The sequence below is a fragment of the Rattus norvegicus genome, chromosome 3, assembly GCF_021556685.1.
Source record: "Rattus norvegicus strain SHRSP/BbbUtx chromosome 3, alternate assembly SHRSP_T2T, whole genome shotgun sequence".
In the NCBI taxonomy this organism is placed as follows: domain Eukaryota; kingdom Metazoa; phylum Chordata; class Mammalia; order Rodentia; family Muridae; genus Rattus; species Rattus norvegicus.
Genome location: NC_141536.1, coordinates 1,475,339 through 1,499,407, shown reverse-complemented (window position 1 = coordinate 1,499,407; position 24,069 = coordinate 1,475,339). Strand labels below are relative to the sequence as shown.

Below are 24,069 nucleotides of genomic sequence, written 5' to 3'. Positions count from 1 at the left end.
TGACAAATAAGGTAGGAAAGAAATGAAAAAGACTTTGGATGGCAACCTCTAGTTTCTACAGTCACCTATACCTAAAGGAATGCACACTAAGTAAACACTAAATTTCTACAAATAACAGTGGATAATAAAAACACTACACTCACAAAAATAGAAAAAATTTAGGGATTATCAAGTAACATAGAGAAAGTATCATTGTATTGCCATAAAAATTTATTTAAAAATAAGATTGTTTAATCTTGTATGTTTTAGAAAATTTGGAAGGCATAAAAGGTTTGACCTTTCATGCCTTTTTTTTGGTTTTAGAACAGAGTTTAATTTAAAAAAACACATCTATCTGCAGCATGGTCTTTATACTATAAGCACAAATTCTTATTTTATTCTTTTCATGGCTATTTATACACATCACGGTGATTAATTTTGTTGTCAACTTGACAGGATCTAAAATCACCTAGGAGACAAACTTCAGGAAATATCTGTAATGTGGGTCCTGAATTTAATTGATTAATGGGGAAAGACTCCACCTATGTATAGACAACATCAGCATTCACCTCTTTCTGCTGGCTGACAATAGAGGGTGGGTTACTAGCTGTGTATTATTACTTCTCCTGTGCACTGTATCATAAACTCTAATCTCAAATAAGCCATTTATTTGTTAAGTAGTCTTTCTCAGATATTTTGGCATAAGAACAGGCAAAGGAAAAAAGATATTTCCTCTGTAATTTTTCATAATTATACAGGTAGGATGTTAGAAAGAAACATGGTCCTTTGTCCTCATGTCCAATGATAGTGGCAAGCTGGATCCTTAGATAATCCCAATTTGGTCCTATCAAATATTCCTTGGCCCTAAGGTAAAAACTATCTTTAGTCTATTTCTAGATTATATTTCATGTTAAAAACTATATTGGACCTGCAGATAAGTTTACATACATCTATTTCTTGCCCTTGGTTTTATCATCTCTGTAAAGTATGGCATGGGTATGTCTGAATATATGTTTCCTCTTTATGTGGTAGAATCTTTAAATAGAAGAACCTAGCTTTATGATAACATATACTGCTCTTCTTTTTCTAATCTTTATTAACGTGAGTACTTCTTATTTACATTTCGATTGTTATTCCCCTTCCAGGTTTCTGGGTCCAAATCCCCCTAACCCCTCCCCTCCTCTTCTATATGGGCTTCTGCTCCCCATCCTCCCCCTATTACCAGCCTCCCCCCAACAATCACGTTCACTGGGGGTTCAGTCTTGGCAGCACCAAGGGCTTCACCTGCCACTGTTGCTCTTACTAGGCTACTCATTGCTACCTATGAGGTTGGAGCCCAGGGTCAATTCATGTATAGTCTTTGGGTAATGGCTTAGTCTCTGGAAGCTCTGGTTGGTTGGCATTGTTGTACATATGGGGTCTTGAGCCCCTTCAAGCTCTTCCAGTCCTTTCTCTGATTTATTCAACAGGGGTCCTGTTCTCAGTTCAGTGGTTTGCTGCTGGCATTCGCCTCTGTATTTTCTGTATTCCGGCTGTGTCTCTCAGGAGAGATCTACATCTGGTTCCTGTCGGCCTCCACTTCTTTGCTCCATCCATCTTGTCTAATTGGGTGGCTGTATATGTATGGGCCACATGTGGGGCAGGCTCTGAATGGGTGTTCCTTCTGCCTCTGTTCTAAACTTTGCCTCCCTATTCCCTCCCAAGGGTATCCTTGTTCCCCCTTTAAGGAATAAGTGAATCATTCGCATTTAGGTCATCCTTCTTGAGTTTCATGTGTTCTGTGCATCTAGGGTAATTCAAGAATTTGGGCTAATATCCACCTATCAATGATTGCATACCACGTGTCTTTTTCTATGATTGGGTTACTTCACTCAGGATGATATTCTCCAGTTCCATCCTTTTTCCTATGAATTTCATAAAGTCATTGTTTTTGATAGCTGAGTAATATTCCATTGTGTAGATATATCACATTTTCTGTATCCATTCCTCTGTTGAAGGGCATCTGGGTTCTTTCCATCTTCTGGTTATTATAAATAAGGCTGCTATGAACATAGTGGAGCATGTGTCTTTGTTATACGTTGAGGCATCTTTTGGGTATATGCCCAAGAGAGTTATACCTGGGTCCTCAGGTAGTTCAAAGTCCAATTTTCTGAGGAACCTTCAGTCTTATTTCCAGAATGGTTGTACCAGTCTGCAATCCCACCAAGAATGGAGGGGTGTTCCTCTTTCTCCATATCTTCGCCAGCATTTCCTGTCACCTGAGTTTTTGATCTTAGGCATTCTGACTGGTGTGAGGTGAAATCTCAGGGATGTTTTGATTTGCATTTCCCTTATGACTAAAGATGTTGAGCATTTCTTTAGTTGTTTCTCAGCCATTTGGCATTCCTCAGCTGTGAATTCTTTGTTTAGCTCTGAACCCCATTTTTTTTCTTTTTTTCTTTTTTTCAGAGCTGAGGACCGAACCCAGGGCCTTGCCCTTACGAGGCAAGCGCTCTACCACTGAGCTAAATCCCCACACTTGAACCCCTTCTTTTAATAGGGTTATTTGTTTCCCTGCAGTCTAACTTCTTGAGTTCTTTGTATATTTTGGATATAAGCCCTCTGTCAGTTGTAGGATTAGTAAAGATCTTTTCCCAATCTGTTGATTGTTGTTTTGTCCTAACAACAGTGCCCTTTGCCTGACAGAAGCTTTGCAGTTTTATGAGATCCCCTTTGTCGATTCTTGATCTTAGAGCATAAGCCATTGGTGTTTTCTTCAGGAAATTTTTTCCATCGCCCATGTGTTTGAGATTCTGCCCTAGTTTTTCTTCTATTAGTTTGAGTGTATCTGGTTAGATGTGGAGGTCCTTGATCTACATGGACTTAAGCTTTGGTGATAACCATGGATCGATCTGCAGTCTTCTACATGTTGACCTCCAGTTGAACCAGCACTATTTACTGAAAATGCTATCTTTTTTCCATTGGAACGTATTGGCTCCTTTGTCAAAAATCTAGTGCCCATAAGTGTGTGGGTTCATTTCTGGGTCTTCAATTCTGTTCCATTGGTCTATCTGTCTGTCTCTGTACCAATACCATGCAGTTTTTATCACTATTGCTCTGTAATGCTGCTTGAGTTCACGGATAGTGATTCCCCCTGAAGTCCTTTTATTGTTGAGGATAGTTTTAGCTATCCTGGGTTTTTTGTTATTCCAGATGAATTTGCAAATTGTTCTGTCTAACTCTTTGAAGAAATGGATTGGTATTTTGATGGGAATTGCATTGAATCTGTAGATCGCTTTTGGCAAAATGGCCATTTTTACTATATTAATCCTGCCAATCCATGAGCATGGGAGATCTTTCCATCTTCTGAGGTCTTCTTCAATTTCTTTCTTCAGAGTCTTGAAGTTTTTATTGTACATCTTTTACTTGCTTGGTTAAAGTCACACCGAGGTACTTCATATTATTTGGGTCTATTATGAAGGATGTTGTTTCCCTAATTTCTTTCTCGGTTTGTTTCTCTTTTGTGTAGAGGAAGGCTACTGATTTATTTGAGTTAATTTTTTCTTCAGCCACTTTGCTGAAGTTGTCTATCAGCTTTAGTAGTTCTCTAGTGGAACTTTTGGGATCACTTAAATATACTATCATATCATGTGCAAATAGTGATATTTTGACTTCTTCTTTTCCGATCTGTATCCCCTTGATCTCCTTTTGTTGTCTGATTGCTCTGGCTAGAACTTCAAAACTATATTGAATAAGTAGGGAGAGAGTGGGCAGCCTTGCCTAGTCCCTGATTTTAGTGGGATTGCTTTAACTTTCTCTCCATTTAGTTTAATGTTAGCTACTGGTTTGCTGTATATTGCTTTTACTATGTTTAGATATGGGCCTTGAATTCCTCATCTTTTGAAGACTTTTTTCATGGAGGGTTGTTGAATTTTGTCAAATGCTTTCTCAGCATCTAATGAAATGATCATGTGGTTCTTTTCTTTGAGTTTGTTTATATAGTGGATTACGTTGATGGATTTCCAAATATTGAACCATCCTTGCATCCCTAGAAAGAAGCCTACTCGCTCATGGTGAATGAACCTTTTGAGTGTTCTTGGATTCAGTTTGCCAGAATTGTATTGAGCATTTTCGCATCGATATTCTTGAGGGAAATTGGTCTGAAATTCTCTTTCTTTGTAGGGTCTTTGTGTGGTTTAGGTATAAGCATAATTGTGGCTTCAAAGAATGAATTGGGTAGTGTTCCTTTTGTTTCTAATTTTTGGAATAGTTTGAAGAGTACTAGAATTAGGTCCTCTTTGAAGGTCTGGTAGAATTCTGCACTAAACCCATCTGATCCTTGACATTTTTTGGTTGGGAAACTTTTAATGACTGATTAGATTTCTTTAAGAGTTATGGGGTGGTTTAGATGGTTTTTCTGATCCTGATTTAACTTTGGTATCTGGTATCTGTCTAGAAAATTGTCCATTTCCTACAGATTTTCCAGTTTTGTTGGGTATAGGCTTTGGTAGTAGGATCTGATATATTTTTTTTAATTTCCTCAGTTTCTGTTATTATGTCTCCCTTTTCATTTCTGATTTTGTTAATTTGGATATACCCTCTGTGTCCTCTGGTTAGTGTGGCTAAGGGTTTATCTATCTTGTTGGTTTTCTCTAAGAACCAACTCATGGTTTTGTTGATTCTTTGTATATTTCTTTTCATTTCTACTTGCTTGATTTCAGCCCTGAGTTTGATTATTTCCTGCTGTCTACTCCTCTTGGGTGCAATTGCTTCTTTTTGTTCTAAAGTTTTCAGGCGTGCTGTGAAGCTGTTAGTGTATGCTCCCTCTAATTTTTTTTTTTGTAGGCCCTCAGAGTTATGAGTTTTCCTCTTAGCACTGGTTTCATTATATTTCTTAAGTTTGGGTATGTTGTAGACTCTGTCTGTAATCACATAAGATGCAATTGAAACAACTGTTGAAACAAATAAGGACTAAGCCTGGTGTTTTTATAGTTTTAATTTTGTTGGTTTTGTTTCTGTTTTTGTTTGTGAAGACAAAGTTTCTCTTTCTAGTCCTGGCTGTTCTGAAAGTAGGTATGCAGAACACGTAGGCCTCAAACTTAAAGGTCCACCTGACTCTAGTTCCAGAATGCTGGGATTAATTGTGAGTCAACATGCCTGACTGTTTGTTTGTTTGTTTCATGTTATTGGCTGATGGACCTGGAATGTAGGTTTTTGTACATGTCAACCATATGCTGTTGTGTTGATCTTCATCCATGTTGTGGATTTTGAAATTTGGCAGAGAGAATAGTCTACTTCTCAGGATGGCATAGATTCATGACTTAATACTGCCTAAGTTTTACTGCCTGAGATTTCTGAGTCATTGAATTGCAGATGCATAACATTTTTCTTGCCTGTTGTGTTTGTCTTGATTTTTTGAAGGAATATGAATATTTTACCTGTGTGCATGAATATCCATATTATGTATGCCTGGTCCCCATAGTAGGCAGAAGATGGCTTCAGAATTCCTGAACTTGGAGAAATGGATAGTTGTGAAGACCCCTTGTAAGTATTGGCAATTGAGCCCAATTATTTGCAAGACCAGCAAGAGTTCTTTACTGCTGAGCCATCTCTCCTGTCCTGTGTTGCTTATTTAGGATCAACATTTACATTGCTAATATTTCATCTGTCCGTTTGCATCTATTTAAAAACACTGCCCCCCTTTAGTATGATCTCAATACTGTTATAGTTTAAACTTGGCCACTTCAGGATTCTGGAAGATGAAAACAGAACGGGGGTGAATGTGTAATTCTTTGTAGGAACCCCGGTAAAAACCTCTGAGTTCTTTCTCTCTTTTTTGATTGATTTTTACATGGGAAACAGAGTCTTAATATGTTCCTCTGTCTGTCCTGGATAGACCTAGCATCCAGCTCAGTGAAATAAGATGTGAGTTGTTCGTACAACTTCTCTGATGTGTGCTAGTGCTACTTGGTTCTTTCTGTCTCTTTCTGTCTCTCTCTCTGTCTCTCTCTTTCTCTCTCATAATTAGCATTTCTCTTGAAAAGTTATATCCTATTCAAGGAGCATTCAATTTCCTTCTAAGATGACTTGGTAGTTCCATTAGAACTTCTGGGTCAAGAAATAAGTGGGGGAAGCACCAGAATCATACAACTATATTGTCAATGAGGCATACATTTACAGTGGTGTCAGTATCATGGATTCTGATGTACACATGTATGGGATATTTTAGGATGCGGTGACTTATGATGATGTGAATGTGAACTTCACTCAAGAAGAGTGGGCTATTCTGGATCCTTTACAGAGGAGTCTCTACAAAGATGTGATGCTGGAGACCTATAAGAACCTCACTGCTATTGGTAAGATTGTGGATTTTCTTTCACTTTTTAAAATAAGGGGGAAACTGTTTTCTGCAATTACAGTTAAGAATGAGGTGTATAAATCAGGTTCACTAAAGATAGTAACTTAAATTTTGCCTAATTTTCAATAACATATCACACATTTTCATGTACTATATTTTAGGCTGCAACTGGAAAGACCGTAATATTGAAGGACATTTTCAAAGTTTCAGAAGACATGTAAGGTAATTGTCATGTGCAAGTTGGTATGGAACTGCCTCTAAAGAAATGTTACTGTGTCCTAGAAGTTTTAAAGATAAGCAACAGTGTAAAAAGAGAGGCACTTCTTTAAGTGTATTGATTATTAATTCTCACAAATCTATGTACCTCAGTGTCAGGTGTCTGATTTGTGTTTACAAGGCTTTCCTCTAAGAAAGAAGACAAGGAAACAATGCCTACAGATATTACCATTCAAATCAGAGCCACATTACAGCTACTCTGTAGAAATGCCAATCTATTTAGTCTCATACCACTCACATATTGCATTGTGTGTGTGTACATATATATGATATATATTATGGGTGATAAGTATATGTTTCTAATGGGCAAATATTTCATGGTAAAGCTGATTAAGTTAAAGACGCAGTTTATGAGAATCAAGAATGTTGTTGGGGATCTCATAAAACTGCAAAGCTTCTGTAAGGCAAAGGACACTGTGGTTAGGACAAAACAGCAACCAACAGATTGGGAAAATATCTTTACCAATCCTACAACAGATAGAGGCCTTATATCCAAAATATACAAAGAACTCAAGAAGTTAGACCGCAGGGAGACAAATAACCCTATTAAAAAATGGGGTTTAGAGCTAAACAAAGAATTCACAGCTGAGGAATGCCGAATGGCTGAGAAACACCTAAAGAAATGTTCAACATCTTTAGTCATAAGGGAAATGCAAATCAAAACAACCCTGATATTTCACCTCACACCAGTGAGAATGGCTAAGATCAAAAACTCAGGTGACAGCAAATGCTGGCGAGGATGCGGAGAAAGAGGAACACTCTTCCATTGTGGGTGGGGTTGCAGACTGGTACAACCATTCTGGAAATCAGTCTGGAGGTTCCTCAGAAAATTGGACATTGAACTGCCTGAGGATCCAGCTATACCTCTCTTGGGCATATACCCCAACATATAAAAAAGACACGTGCTCCACTATGTTCATCGCAGCCTTATTTATAATAGCCAGAAGCTGGAAAGAACCCAGATGCCCTTCAACAGAGGAATGGATACAGAAAATGTGGTACATCTACACAATGGAATATTACTCAGCTATCAAAAACAATGACTTTATGAAATTCGTAGGCAAATGGTTGGAACTGGAAAATATCATCCTGAGTGAGCTAACCCAATCACAGAAAGACATACATGGTATGCACTCATTGATAAGTGGCTATTAGCCCAAATGCTTGAATTACCCTAGACGCCTAGAACACATGAAACTCAAGACGGATGATCAAAATGTGAATGCTTCACTCCTTCTTTAAAAGGGGAACAAGAATACCCTTGGCAGGGAAGAGAGAGGCAAAGATTAAAACAGAGACTGAAGGAACACCCATTCAGAGCCTGCCCCACATGTGGCCCATACATATACAGCCACCCAATTAGACAAGATGGATGAAGCAAAGAAGTGCAGACCGACAGGAGCTGGATGTATATCGCTCCTGAGAGACACAGCCAGAATACAGCATATACAGAGTGGAATGCCAGCAGCAAACCACTGAACTGAGAATAGGTCCCCTGTTGAAGGAATCAGAGAAAGAACTGGAAGAGCTTGAAGGGGCTCGAGATCCCATATGTAAAACAATGCCAAGCAACCAGAGCTTCCAGGGACTAAGCCACTACCTAAAGACTATACATGGACTGACCCTGGACTCTGACCTCATAGGTAGCAATGAATATCCTAGTAAGAGCACCAGTGGAATGGGAAGCCCTGAGTCCTGCTAAGACTGAACCCCCAGTGAACTAGACTGTTGTGGGGAGGGCGGCAATGGGGGGAGGGTGGGGAGGGGAACACCCATAAGAAAGGGGAGGGGGGAGGGGGATGTTTGCCCGGAAACCGGGAAAGGGAATAGCACTTGAAATGTATATAAGAAATACTCAAGTTAATAATAAAAAAAATTAATAAAAAAAGGAATGTTGTTGGGGAAAAACATACCACATGCCTATGATCAACAGAAAGTCAAACTGTGTGAATTCACTGTGGAAATCTTTTATTTGTTATTCTTCTTTTAATGCCACAATGGATACAAGCCATGTGGGCATAGGGATATTGGAAGAAGCAATGTACTTCTCATTCTCCCTCTCTCTCTCTCCCAGAACAATTAAAATATATGTAGTAGTCTCCATTTGAACAGACTTTCTCTGTGTGGTACAAGTTTATAATTAGTTGGTTTTCCAACTTCATTGAGAATATATCCATAAACTCACACTGCAGAAAATCCCTAAGAGTACTAGAAATGTGGAAATTCTTTTCTGTTTGTCCTGGTTCACTTGCCAATGTAGTATGCAAGTTTATATTTCACAATATAGGAAAATTTATGCATGTACTCAGTGTGGTAAAGCTCTGAGTTCGTCCATTGCTCTTTAAATATGTAAAAAAAAAGTTCATACGGTAAAAGGATGGTACAAACGTGAGCCATGTAGTGACACTCTTACCATTATAGGTATGGGAAACAACCCATAATAAAGGGGAATCCATAAATGTAAACAAAGTGATTAAAACTTTAAGATGATGTGATTCCTCTTTACAATTTGACCAAATTATAAAATTAATTCCTATAGATAAAAAGATTCATTGGTGTAGTGATTGTGGTAAACCTTTTACATGTGCCAATTATCTTTGCAGGCATGAAAAATGTCGTACTGGAGTGAACCCCTCTGAACATTCTCACTGTGGTAAAACCTTTGCATGTCACATTTATCATCAAAGGCATGAAAGAATTCATACTGGAGAGAAACCCTCTGAAGATATTCAGTATAGTGAAGACTTTGTACATCACAGACATCTCCAAATACATAAAACAACACATTCTAGAGAGAAACCCTACAAATATGACCAATGTGATAAAGCCTATTCACAACATAGTCATCTCGGAGGACATAAAAGAACACACACTGGAGAGAAACCTTATGAATGTAAGCCATGTGATAAAGCCTTTGCATACCATTCTCAACTTCAAAATTGTGAAATAATTCATACTGGAGAGAAACTCTACAACTGTAATGGATGTGATAAAGCCTATTCACAACACAGTCATCTCCAAATACATAAAAGCACACATCCTGGAGAGAAACCCTATGCATGTAAGCAGTGTGGTAAAGCCTTTACATACCATTCTGAACTTCAACATCATGAAAGAATTCATACTGGAGAGAAACCCTACAAATGTAATCAATGTGGTAAAGCCTTTGTACAACAGTGTAATCTTCGAATACACAAAATAATACATACTGGAGAGAAACCCTACAAATGCAATAAGTGTGATAAAGTCTATTCACGACACAGTACTCTCCAAATACATAAAAGCACACATACTGGAGAGAAACCCCATGAATGTGATCAATGTGGTAAAGCCTTTGCACAACACAGTCATCTCCAAATGCATATAATAATACATACTGGAGAGAAACCTTAGAAATGTAATCAGTGTGGTAAAGCCCTAGCATCTCATAGTTATCTCCAAGTACATAAAAGAACACATACTGGAGAGAAAGCCTATGGATGTGATCAGTGTGGTAAAGCCTTTGGATATCATGGTCATCTTCAAATACATAAAAGAACACACACTGGAGAGAAAGCCTATGAATGTAATCAGTGTGGTAAAGCCTTTGCATATCATGGTCGTCTTCAAATACATCAAAGAATGCATACTGGAGAGAAACCCTATGGATGTGATCAGTGTGGTAAAGCCTTTGGATATCATGGTTATCTTCAAATACATAAAAGAACACACACTGGAGAGAAAGCCTATGGATGTGATCAGTGTGGTAAAGCCTTTGGATATCATGGTCATCTTCAAATACATAAAAGAACACACACTGGAGAGAAAGCCTATGAATGTAATCAGTGTGGTAAAGCCTTTGCGTATTCCGGTCGTCTTCAAATACATCAAAGAACGCACACTGGAGAAAAGCCCTATGAATGTAATCATTCTGGTAAAACATTTGCACAACACAGTAATCTCCAAGTGCATAAAAGAACGCATACTGGAGAGAAACCCTGTTAATGTAATCCGTGTGGTAAAGCCTTTGCATATCACAGTTATCTCCAAGTACATAAAAGAATGCATACTGGAGAGAAACCCTATGGGTGTGATCAATGTGGTAAAGCCTTTGGATATCATGGTCATTTTCAAATACATCAAAGAACACATACAGGAGAGAAACCCTATGGATGTAGTCAGTGTGGTAAAGCATTTGCAGGTCAGAACGATCTTAAAAGACATGAAAGAATTCATACTGAAGAGAAACCCTACAAATGTAATGAATGTGGTAAAGCCTTTGCGTGTAACATAGTCTCCAAATACACAAAGCAACCCATACTGGAGTGAAACCTTACAAATGTAAGCAATGTTGTAAATCCTTTGCCTCATGGTCAACTTCAAAAACATGAAAGAATTCATACTGGAGAGAAACCTTACAAATGTGGTCAATGTGGTAAAGCCTTTTCACAATCAAGCCACTTCCAACTACACAAAAGAACACATACTAAAGAGTAGCCCTGTGAATGTAACCAATGAGGTAATAAAGCCTTTACTGTGATCATCAAAGGTGTGGTGGTTTAAATATACTTGGCCCATAGCAAGTATGGCCTTTCTGGAATAGATGTGGCCTTTGAGGAAGTATGTCACTGGGGGAGGGGTGCGCTTTGAGATCCTATGCTTAAGCTCTACCCAGGGCAGAAGAGTCTTCTGGCTGCCTTCTGATCAAGATGGAGAACTCTCCTCCAGCACCATGTCTGCTTGGACGCTGCCATTCTTCCCACCTTGATAATAGACTGAACCTCTGAATCTGTATACCATCCTCAATTAAATGTCCTTTCTAAGAGTTGCCTTAGTCATGGTGTCTTTTCACAGCATTAAAACCCAAATTAAGACAAACAGCATGAAAGATATCACACTAGAGAGAAACTATGAATGTATTGAATATGGTGAAGCCTTTGCACATTTCTATAGTTCTCACTATAACAAAAATATTAGTACTTCCATTCACTGAACCCCTGTGAATGGAAGCAATGTACAGCCTTTGCCCTTCACAGTTATCTGTGAGTGCAGGAAATAACAGACACTAGAGAAAAGTCTTATAAATGGGCTCAGTGTGGTAAAGTCTTTGTGTTTTGAAATCTGCATAAATACTTAACATTTCAAAAACATGATAAAAGTAAATGCCAGGAGTTTATTGGAAACAAGCTGAGTTAGAAGGTTAGGGATTATGATTAGGGTGGTTGGGTGTGCAGTTAGTATTACAAAGTTAGGGGTTAGGATTAGAGATTAGGTTAGGGTTAGCGGATTTAGGACTGGGGGTTTATGTTAGCATGGTGGTGTTAGGGTTAGGTTGTGGGAATAGGGTTAGGGGGATAGAAAAAAAGAAAAAGGTGTGAATTTGAGGGAGGAAATGGGGGGAGGTTGATTGGGGGAAAGGGAGGGATGAAAATGATATATAGTATTCACAAAATTCTCAAAAATTATCAAGTTAAAAATCATTTATCCCAATAAATTGGAAAACTCTAAAATAAAGTAAATAGACTTCTGAATGTATATGACTTACCAAAAGTAAATCATGAAGATATAAAAAAAAATTGAACATCTTTGTAAAAAGCAGTAAGAGTGAAATAGTGATCAAATATCTACTAAATAAAAAAAATTGCCAGACCGTCAATGAAATACTAACACAAATGCTTCTCAAACTATTCTATTAAATAGCAAAGGAAGGGCACATTACCAAACTATGAAGCTAGGATTAGCCTGATACTAAAACCAGAAACAAACAAGCAAAACAAAACAAACAAAAAAAAAACAAAACAAAAAACAAAAAAACCCACCAATCTCCAATACAAATGTATACAAAATTTCTTTTTTTTTTTTTTTTAGATCCAATTGGTAAGATATAATTGCCATCTTAAACATACACAGCCCGGTACCATCCATCCCATACGAACATTGATAACAACCTGTAAATACACAGAGCAGAATCTTAACATCACCTGCCATGGCTTCTCCCCTCTCTCTCTCCTCTCTCTTCCTTTCTGTCCTTTTTTTTCTTTTTTTTTTTTTTTTTACAAAATTTCTTTAAAGATAACTGCAAACTCTTCAATAATGTAATCCAAAAATAACCATGATCAAGTTGGTTTACTCCAGAGATTAGTGCTGGCTCAATATGTCAATACATTTTATAAATTTCACAAATCTCTTTTTTTTGATAGAATAGAAATCATAACATTTTGATAGACATGTAAGGCTTTTGACAAAGCCAACATCAATCATGTCAAGAAACTCAGAATATAAGAAACACATCTCACCATAATATATATGGCAAGCAGTAGTAGCCTTATCAACCAATAAAATTTTATTGAGAGATCTGGGAAATAATCCCATTCATTACAATTTAAAAATCCAAGCCCCCACCCCAAATCTCTTGAACTAAACCTGACCAAGGAAGTGAAAAACCTCTATAATGAAAACTTTAGATACTGAATAAAGAAATTAAAAAGGACACTAGAAGAGGGAAAAACTTTGCATGCTCATGGGATGGCCATACTTCCAAAATCTATCTACAGAATCAATGCAAAACCAAGCGAAATTATGGGGGAATATTGTCAAAATACATTACTGTCAACATCTAGTGCATTGGGGGGCCTGGGTACAGTCGCAAACATCCAGGACACAGGGATCCAAACCAACGTCAGAAGCAACTACACACAGTTGCAAGCTTTATTAATCCTTATATAGATATGAATGTGCATTACTTCAATTTCCATTTTGGTAAGATACCGTAAGATCATTGTTCCCATGATACCAGGAACAACTAAGGCAAGACTAAACAAAGAAATAAGACTAAACAAAGGCTTCTCAAAAATTCACATAACAAATCACCCCTCTTCTTATTATCAAAATATACTCACCATTACAAAGAGAACATGAGAACCACTTCCACAGAAACAGGACACAACAAAACATAGTTTAAAGCCAAGTGAGAAAAACATTTTCTTCTCAAGGGCGACATTCCAGCCCCTACTTCCACCTGTCACCAGTCCTTACTTGACCCTGCCTGGGAGCTGCATCTCTATGTCTCAACACATTACATAATGCATGATAACACTAATAAATCCCAATATTCGGTATAATAAGTATTAAGACACTTTTGAAAATTTTACTATAGATCCAAGCTGGTTTTAGAAACACACACAATCATACACACAAATGTGACAAAACTGCAAAACACCAGTCAGGCATATGATGTTCTATCAGTAAGCCCAGCTCTGCTTAGGTGGAGCCCTGGGATTAATTGATAAGACAGCTTAGCCTAAATTATTGATCTCAAGTGACAGGCCCAGCTTCAAAAACAAGGTAGATATTACCTGAGGTCAACATTTGGTCAAGAGATGTATGCAAACACACTATATACAAATGGAACATAATTCAGACTAAAAGCTGTGGCACATGCCAGAACATAGATGCCCCAGGGAATTTACACAAAAAGAAATAACCCAGTTGCCAAGAGACAAATATTATATGATATTTGTACAAGGAGCCTAAAGATCACAAATTGGAAGCAATGGAAAACAGTGTGGTGGTTGCCAAGGGCAATGAGAGGGAGAAGTGAAGAGCTGGTGTTTATTAAATATAGATTTTCAGTTTGAAATGGTAAAAAAATTGTGGTGATGGATGGGAATCATAATCCCACAATACTGTGAATGTAACTAATGCCACTCAACTGTCAACTTAGATGAAAATGACAGTTTTTGTATTATGTATATTTTACAAGAATGATAAACAAAAGGTCTTCCCTCACCATAAAGTGAGGTCTTTTTTTTTTTAAGATTTAGTTATTTATTTTATGTATATGAATACACTGTAGCTGTCTTCAGACACACCAGAAGAGGGCATCAGATCCCATTACAGATGGTTGTGAGCCACCATGTGGTTGCTGGGAATTGAATTCAGGATCTCTGGAAGAGCAGCCAGTGCTCCTCACCACTGAGCCATCTCTCCAGCCCAAACGAGGTCTTTCTGAGGTATCTGTTGAAATCTCAAAGAAAACTCCTTTGAGTGACTTAGTGTAATGGAGGCAGCTGTTGGCTGTGAGGTGCTGAGAAGAAGGCAGAATCATAGAGAAGCCTGAGTGCTCTGCACAGCACTAACTCCCAGGCAGTACTTAGTTTACTTTCCTTTATAAAACTTTACAGAATGAAATTTTATGCCTATCTGTTTGGGTTGATTAATCACACGTACTTTCACAAGAAGTCAGCATTAGATGCTTCCTTTGTCCTCAAATGTCTTTTTCTTTTCTTTCTTTTTTAATGTTTGTCACTAAGGCTAGGGTATGTGAAACCCTTGCCTGCACTGGTGGTGGCCTGCAACATGCAATGATTTCTTTATTCACTAAATGTCTGTGCCATCTTTGGCTGTGGAGAGATGTTTAAATTCTTAAGAAAATATAGTCAGTGCTTCTTCAGAGATTTCCACTAACATTTCATGTAACAAACATCAGTTTATTACTCCCAGGATGGCGGGCCGCCTCAAGACAGGATAAGCAGTGAACAACACAACACTTAGCATTCGATATTGAGCGACTCAGTTTCCAGCTGAGTCCCAGACCACTGGAGCGCTAGACAGCGTCCTAGAACCTTCATCTGCAAAACTGACTAAATAGCACATACCTTTCAGGATTACTACAAAATTAAGGGTGAAACATGTAAAACTGTGCAAGCCCTGTCTCTTATGGATACTAAATAAGCAAATATTAGTCACTATTTCTATCCCTGGTGTTAGTGTCATTAGATAGCCTGTGCAGGATAGGGGACAACAGTAGTGTTCACTGGTAAACTTTTTCCCCCCACATCATAAGGAATAATGAGAGATTGAGACTAAGACAACTCTAGCAATTAGCATTTTGGGTTGATTTCAATGATACCCTTTTCATTTGGTCTTTTTAACTCTGAACTTTGCTAATATTAAACCCACCTTTTTATCTGTTTTTAAAAACAAATTCATGTAAAATGTAATACTAAAGCAATCTGACAACTGCTTTTTCTTTTTTTAATTATTTATTTATTTTTAGTATGTGTGTGGGAGTGTGGGGGCCCCTCAGAATCTAGAAGTGTCTGGTCCCCTGGAGCTGGAGTTAGAAGCAGCTGTGAACCTTCCAATGTGGGTGCTGGGAGTCAGGTCTCGATCCTCTTCAATGGCAGTCTGTACTCTTAACCACTGAGCCATCTCTTCAGCACCATAACTGCTTCTCTTAGTAAAGAAAGGAATACCTGTTTTAAAATTGTATCACATTACATGGTAAGGACTATCACAAACAATAGATGCTGTTAAAAAAGAAATACAGGTTGTGATTTAGCAATTAAGAGCTAGAAGACATGCACAGTGCAACAGGTGTCCCTCTCGTTTTGCCTCTGTCAGATTTGCATCAGATGTAGTAATGGAGCCATCACTCAGGTGGGAGGTTCTCAAAGACTGGACACAATATTGCCCACCAAGTTTGCAGAGCAAATGCATGTTGTCCCAAATTATTGTATATTCTTCAAGCCTGTGACCTTCCCTAAATGATTTTTACTGTTTGTTGTAATTTGTTTTCTATGCTGTGGTAAACACAAAGATCAACACCAACTCGAGGGTTTTATTTATTCTGTTTCACAACTTATAGTTTATCAAGAAGGGAAATCAGGGCAGTAACTCTGGCAAGCAGGAACCTGGAAGCAGGAATTATAGCAGAGACCACCAAGGAATGCTGCTCCCGATGATTGGCTCAGCTTGTTTTTTCAGATGACCCAGGACCCAGGGGTCACATTGCCCACAATTCATTGGGCTTTCTCACATCCACAATTAATCAAGAAAATGCCCAACATATTTGCACACAGGCCAGTCTGATGGAGGTCTTTTCTCAATTAAGAAGTCCTCTTTGAAGATGAGCCTCACTTGTGTAAGGTTGACAATAAAAACAAAACAAAACAAAAAAGCTCACAACAACAAGAGAAAAACCCAGCATGTTGTTTTGTGATGTTTCCTGTATTTCACTTCCCCTAGAAAGAGTGGGGCCCAAAAGCTTCTGAATCATATCGGGCTGTACTAAAGTACAATAATGCATTTACTCATTTTTCTCCCATTTAATTTATCTTAGATATTTTATCCCAGCAAATCTTCAGAGGACAGAGGGGAAATTCTATGCTGCATATCAGCTCAGTTACTTACCAAGGGCAAAATTTTTAGTGCAGTTTTTTTTTAAATTCAGGGGTATGGTTTTTCTGAACAGAAAGAACTGCACTAAGTCCATTATTACACACCAAATAGCTTTGAGAATAGGTTTGATAATGCTTTTTTTTAAAGAACAACTTTTAAAGATTTTATTTATTTCATGCATAGTAGTACACTGTTGTCTTCAGACACACCAGAAGAGAGTACTGGATCACATTAGAGATGATTGTGAGCCACCATGTGTGTGGGAACTGAACTCAGGACCTCTGAAGGAGAAGTCAGTGCTCCTAACCCCTGAGCCATTTCTCCAGCCTTTGATAATGTTTCTTAATGAATCCATCCTATAATTACAGGGTAAAACAATATTTGCTTTCTAAATTTAAACAGTTGTGAAGACATTCAAAAACAACTAATATTTCATTCATGGTTTGTGAAGCTGCTTTTGCATGTCTAATGCTTAGTAAAGTTGTAGTGGATACATTTTTTATTGGATTTTTTATTTACATTTCAAATGTTATTTATTCCCTTTCCTGGTTTCCCAGAGATAAGCACCCTATTCCATCCTCCTCCCCTTCTTCTGTAAGGGTGTTCGCCTTCCCCAACCAACCCCTCTTCCTGCCTCCCCACCCTGATGTTCCACTACACTGGTTCAGCCTTGGCAGGACCAAGGGCTTCTCCTCCCATTGGTGCCCAAAAAGTCCATCCTCTGCTACATTTGCAGCTTGAGCCATAGGTCTGTCCAAAGTGTTTTGGGTAGTGGTTTAGTCCCTGGGAGCTATGGTTGGTTGGTATTGTTGTTCTTAGGAGGTTGTAAACCCCTTTGACTCCTTCAGTTCTTTCTCTAGTTCTTCCAATGGGGACCCCATTCTCTCAGTTCAGTAGTTGGCTGCTAGCATTCGCCTCCGTATTTGTCATGCTCTGGCTGAGCCTCTTAGGAGACAGCTATATCAGGCTCCTGTCAGCATCCATCTTGTAGCTTCATCAATATTGTCTAATTTTGGTGGCTGTATATATATGGGCTGGATCCCCAGGTGTGGCGGGCTCAGAATGGCTGTTCCTTCAGTCTCTGCTCAAAACTTTGTCTCCATATCCACACCTATGAGTATTTTTGTTCCCCCTTTTAAAGAGGACTGGAGCTATGGTCCTTCTTCTTGAGCTTCATGTGGTCTGCGGATTATATCTTGGATAATTTAGCTTTTGGGCTAATACCCATTTACCAGTGAGAGCACACCATGTGTGGTTGTGTGTGTGTGTGTGTGTGTGTGTGTGTGTGTGTGTGGTTACCTCACTCAGGATGATATTTTCTAGTTCCATCCATTTGCCTATGAATTTAATGATGTCATTGTTTTTGATAGCTGAGTAATATTCCATTGTGTAGATGTACCACATTTTCTGTATCCATTCCTCTGGGTTCTTTCCAGCTTCTGGCTATTATAAATAAGGCTGCTATGAACATAGTGGAACATGTGTCTTTGCTATTTGTTGGAGCATCTTTTGGGTATATGCCCGGGAGAGGTAGAGCTGGGTCCTCAGGTATTACTATGTATAACTTTCTGAGGAACCTTCAGAGTGATTTCCAGAGTGGTTGCACCAGTCTCCAATCCCACCAACAATGGAGGAGTGTTCCTCTTTCTCCACATCCTCGCTAGCATCTGTTGTCATCTGAGTTTTTTTTTTTTATCTTAGCCATTCTAACTGGTGTGAGGTGGAATCTCAGGGTTGTTTTGATTTACATTTCCCTGATGACTAAGGATGCTGAACAATTCTTTAGGTGCTTCTCAGACTTTCCATATTCCTCAGCTGAGAATTCTTTGTTTTGCTCTGTACCCCCTTATTTAATAGGGTTATTTGGCTCTCTGGAGCCTAACTTCTTGAGTTCTTTGTATATTTTGTCAAACATTAAGTGACCATAGGTGTGTGGGTTCTTTTTTGGATCTTCAATTCTATTGCATTGATCTACCTGTCTGTCTCTGTACCAATACCATACATGTTTTTTATCACTATTGCTCTGTAATACTGCTTGAATTCATGGATGGTGATTCCCCCAGAAGTTCTATTATTGTCGAGGATAGTTTTCGAAGGACCACAGGGTGATGTGATTTTGCGGCTTTGGCAGATTTGCAAGTTACAAGTATGTAGCCTCATGGAGTACTCATGAGGGTGGCTCTGTCCTCAGAAAAGAGACATTCTTTCTATCCTGAGAACACAGCAAGAAGATTGAAGTCGGGGAATGGACATCTGTGGACCTCAGCAAACACCTAACCTGGCATCCTGACTTAGTATTTCTGGTGTTTCTGTGCTGGAAATTTATGTGACTTTTTATAATGACAGACAATCGCTGTTGGGTTCCTGAAGAGGAAATATGCATGTGTCATGCACCATCTGCAAAGCAGTCTATAATGATGTGTAGATGGCAGGTTTATGAGCGCAAAGACCAAGGGCCACATGGTCCTGTAGAAGTGGGGCAATACCCTTTGTCCCCAGTTCCTTATTTCTAGCTCTACTCCTTCTATTAGCTGTCCTGCTAAAGTAGAAGATGATATTTCTCTGTAACTATATTTTTCTTACTAATATCTTCCGTCACCTATTTTTTATTTCAATTAAAAGAGCATTCTATCTTCAACTTTCTAATCAAACCATATATTCTGAACCCAAAAAGAAAAATAAATTTAAGATAGTAGCGTGAGACAAATGCCTTTTTATTACAAAGAACACCTTCCCCAATAAAGAACTAATAGAACAGTCAAATTATGTGTTCCCTAGAATTACGTTTATGAGTCAGAAGCATTAAAGAAAAGCATTTTGCTTTCAAAAATATATTCTGTATTTTACAAGCACTAGTTACTGGTGCTTGTAAAATACAGCACAGCCAGCCTCTAATAAGAAATATGTGAGGTCAAACACAAGCCAAATCACTTCTTTTATGTTCAAATCCCCAATCTTTATTTAGCTTTTATGTTCTTACCATTTCTTTGGCATTGTTTACGATTAATTTCAAACATTAATTTTTAAGTGCTACCCCCACTTGAAAGCAGTCCCCTTCCCTCCCCTCTCTTGTCTCCTTTTTCTCTTTTCTGTATTTTTTGTTTTTTTTGTTTTTTTCAATTTGGGACAAGTTCTCCGTATGTAGCTCAGGCTGGTCTCAAACTCTCCACTCTTTTTTTTTTTTTTTTTTTTTTTGTTAACTTGAGTATTTCTTTTATACATTTCGAGTGTTATTCCCTTTCCCGGGTTCCGGGCAAACATCCCCCTCCCACTCCCATTCCTTATGGGTGTTCCCCTCCCCACCCTCCCCCCATTGCCGCCCTCCCCACAACAGTCTAGTTCACTGGGGGTTCAGTCTTAGCAGGACCCAGGGCTTCCCCTTCCACTGGTGCTCTTACAAGGATATTCATTGCTACCTATGAGGTCAGAGTCCAGGGTCAGTCCATGTATAGTCTTTAGGTAGTGGCTTAGTCCCTGGAAGCTCTGGTTGCTTGACATTGTTGTACTTTTGGGGTCTCGAGCCCCGTCAAGCTCTTCCAGTTCTTTCTCTGATTCCTTCAATAGGGGACCTATTCTCAGTTCAGTGGTTTGCTGCTGGCATTCGCCTCTGTATTTGCTGTATTCTGGCTGTGTCTCTCAGGAGCGATCTACATCCGGCTCCTGTCGGTCTACACTTCTTTGCTTCATCCATCTTGTCTAATTGGGTGGCTGTATATGTATGGGCCACATGTGGGGCAGGCTCTGAATGGGTGTTCCTTCAGTCTCTGTTTTAATCTTTGCCTCTCCCTTCCCTGCCAAGGGTATTCTTTTTCCTCATTTAAAGAAGGAGTGAAGCATTCACATTTTGATCATCCGTCTTGAGTTTCGTTTGTTCTAGGGATCTAGGGTAATTCAAGCATTTGGGCTAATAGCCACTTATCAATGAGTGCATACCATGTATGTCTTTCTGTGATTGCGTTAGCTCACTCAGGATGATATTTTCCAGTACCAACCATTTGCCTACGAATTTCATAAACTCGTTGTTTTTGATAGCTGAGTAATATTCCATTGTGTAGATGTACCACATTTTCTGTATCCATTCCTCTGTTGAAGGGCATCTGGGTTCTTTCCAGTTTCTGGCTATTATAAATAAGGCTGCGATGAACATCGTGGAGCACGTGTCTCTTTTATATGTTGAGGCATCTTTTGGGTATATGCCCAAGAGAGGTATAGCTGGATCCTCAGGCAGTTCAATGTCCAATTTTCTGAGGAACCTCCAGACTGATTTCCAGAATGGTTTTACCAGTCTGCAATCCCACCAACAATGGAGGAGTGTTCCTCTTTCTCCGCATCCTCGCCAGCATCTGCTGTCACCTGAGTTTTTGATATTAGCCAATCGCACTGGTGTGAGGTGAAATCTCAGGGTTGTTTTGATTTGCATTTCCCTTATGACTAAAGATGTTGAACATTTCTTTAGGTGTTTCTCAGCCATTCGGCATTCCTCAGCTGTGAATTCTTTGTTTAGCTCTGAACCCCATTTTTTAATAGGGATATTTGTCTCCCTGCGGTCTAACTTCTTGAGTTCTTTGTATATTTTGGATATAAAGCCTCTATCTGTTGTAGGATTGGTAAAGATATTTTCCCAATCTGTTGGTTGCCGTTTTGTCCTAACCACAGTGTCCTTTGCCTTACAGAAGCTTTGCAGTTTTATGAGATCCCATTTGTCGATTCTTGATCTTAGAGCATAAGCCACTGGTGTTTTGTTCAGGAAATTTTTTCCAGTGCCCATGTGTTCCAGATGCTTCCCTAGTTTTTCTTCTATTAGTTTGAGTGTGTCTGGTTTGATGTGGAGGTCCTTGATCCACTTGGACTTAAGCTTTGTACGGGTGATAAGCATGGATCGATCTGCATTCTTCTACATGTTGCCCTCCAGTTGAACCAGCACCATTTGCTGAAAATGCTATCTTTTTTCCATTGGATGGTTTTGGCTCCTTTGTCAAAAATCAAGTGACCATAGGTGTGTGGGTTCATTTCTGGGTCTTCAATTCTATTCCATTGGTCTATCTGTCTGTCTCTGTACCAATACCATGCAATTTTTATCACTATTGCTCTGTAATACTGCTTGAGTTCAGGGATAGTGATTCCCCCTGAAGTCCTTTTATTGTTGAGGATAGCTTTAGCTATCCTGGGTTTTTTGTTATTACAGATGAATTTGCAAATTGTTCTGTCTAACTCTTTGAAGAATTGGATTGGTATTTTGATGGGGATTGCATTGAATCTGTAGATCGCTTTTGGTAAAATGGCCATTTTTACTATATTAATCCTGCCAATCCATGAGCATGGGAGATCTTTCCATCTTCTGAGGTCTTCTTCAATTTCTTTCCTCAGTGTCTTGAAGTTCTTATTGTACAGATCTTTTACTTCCTTGGTTAAAGTCACACCGAGGTACTTTATATTATTTGGGTCTATTATGAAGGGTGTCGTTTCCCTAATTTCTTTCTCGGCTTGTTTCTCTTTTGTATAGAGGAAGGCAACTGATTTATTTGAGTTAATTTTATACCCAGCCACTTTGCTGAAGTTGTTTATCAGCTTTAGTAGTTCTCTGGTGGAACTTTTGGGATCACTTAAATATACTATCATGTCATCTGCAAATAGTGATATTTTGACCTCTTCTTTTCCGATCTGTATCCCTTTGATCTCCTTTTGTTGTCTGATTGCTCTGGCTAGAACTTCAAGAACTATATTGAATAAGTAGGGAGAGAGTGGGCAGCCTTGTCTAGTCCCTGATTTTAGTGGGATTGCTTCAAGTTTCTCTCCATTTAGTTTAATGTTAGCAACTGGTTTGAAGTATATGGCTTTTACTAGGTTTAGGTATGGGCCTTGAATTCCTATTCTTTCCAGGACTTTTATCATGAAGGGGTGTTGAATTTTGTCAAATGCTTTCTCAGCATCTAATGAAATGATCATGTGGTTCTGTTCTTTCAGTTTGTTTATATAATGGATCACGTTGATGGTTTTCCGTATATTAAACCATCCCTGCATGCCTGGGATGAAGCCTACTTGATCATGGTGGATGATTGTTTTGATGTGCTCTTGAATTCGGTTTGCCAGAATTTTATTGAGTATTTTTGCGTCGATATTCATAAGGGAAATTGGTCTGAAGTTCTCTTTCTTTGTTTTGTCTTTGTGTGGTTTAGGTATAAGAGTAATTGTGGCTTTGTAGAAGGAATTCGGTAGGGCTCCATCTGTTTCAATTTTGTGGAATAGTTTGGATAATATTGGTATGAGGTCTTCTATGAAGGTTTGATAGAATTCTGCACTAAATCCGTCTGGACCTGGGCTCTTTTTGGTTGGGAGACCTTTAATGACTGCTTGTATTTCCTTAGGAGTTATGGGGTTGTTTAACTGGTTTATCTGTTCCTGATTTAACTTCAGTACCTGGTATCTGTCTAGGAAATTGTCCATTTCCTGAAGATTTTCAAATTTTGTTGAATATAGGTTTTTATAGTAAGATCTGATGATTTTTTGAATTTCCTCTGAATCTGTAGTTATGTCTCCCTTTTCATTTCTGATTTTGTTAATTTGGACGCACTCTCTGTGTCCTCTCGTTAGTCTGGCTAAGGGTTTATCTATCTTGTTGATTTTCTCAAAGAACCAACTTTTGGTTCTGTTGATTCTTTCTATGGTCCTTTTTGTTTCTACTTTGTTGATTTCAGCTCTGAGTTTGATTATTTCCTGCCTTCTACTCCTCCTGGGTGTATTTGCTTCTTTTTGTTCTAGAGCTTTTAGGTGTGCTGTCAAGCTGCTGACATATGCTCTTTCCTGTTTCTTTCTGCAGGCACTCAGCGCTATGAGTTTTCCTCTTAGCACAGCTTTCATTGTTTCCCATAAGTTTGAGTATGTTGTATCTTCATTTTCATTAAATTCTAAAAAGTTTTTAATTTCTTTCTTTATTTCTTCCTTGACCAGGTTATCATTGAGTAGAGCATTGTTCAATTTCCACGTATATGTGGGCATTCTTCCCTTATTGTTATTGAAGACAAGTTTTAGGCCGTGGTGGTCCGATAGCACGCATGGGATTATTTCTATCTTTCTGTACCTGTTGAGGCCCGTTTTTTGACCAATTATATGGTCAATTTTGGAGAAAATACCATGAGGAGCTGAGAAGAAGTATATCCTTTTGCTTTAGGATAGAATGTTCTATAAATATCTGTTAAGTCCATTTGGCTCATGACTTCTCTTAGTCTGTCGACATCACTGTTTAATTTCTGTTTCCATGATCTGTCCATTGATGAGAGTGGGGTGTTGAAATCTCCCACTATTATTGTGTGAGGTGC

General features: G+C 38.6%; 1 protein-coding gene and 1 long non-coding RNA gene across 7 annotated transcripts in view; one reads left to right on the top strand and one right to left on the bottom strand.

Moving 5' to 3' along the window:
* The window catches only part of LOC147995335 (uncharacterized), a 305,835-nt gene that overhangs the window by 251,387 nt on the left and 30,379 nt on the right, over positions 1 to 24,069 (bottom strand). For 2 of the 5 annotated variants that reach the window (XR_015684145.1, XR_015684143.1), the window contains one exon: positions 15,600 to 15,808. The exons of 2 other annotated variants lie outside the window; for them this stretch is intronic. The gene's annotated coding sequence lies outside the window, so the exon portion shown is untranslated. Of the gene's footprint in view, positions 1 to 15,596; positions 15,809 to 24,069 lie in introns of those variants that run through there. One more of the 5 variants, XR_015684142.1, reaches the window with a different exon arrangement.
* Positions 436 to 11,396, top strand: LOC134486029 (zinc finger protein 844-like). 2 transcript variants are annotated; one of them, XR_015684158.1, is made up of 5 exons: positions 436 to 574; positions 5,380 to 5,502; positions 6,188 to 6,314; positions 6,478 to 6,538; positions 9,196 to 11,396. It is a non-coding gene; the product is annotated as a zinc finger protein 844-like (long non-coding RNA). The 2 variants fall into 2 exon arrangements; XR_015684159.1 differs by lacking the exon at positions 436 to 574 and having other exon boundaries at positions 5,075 to 5,502.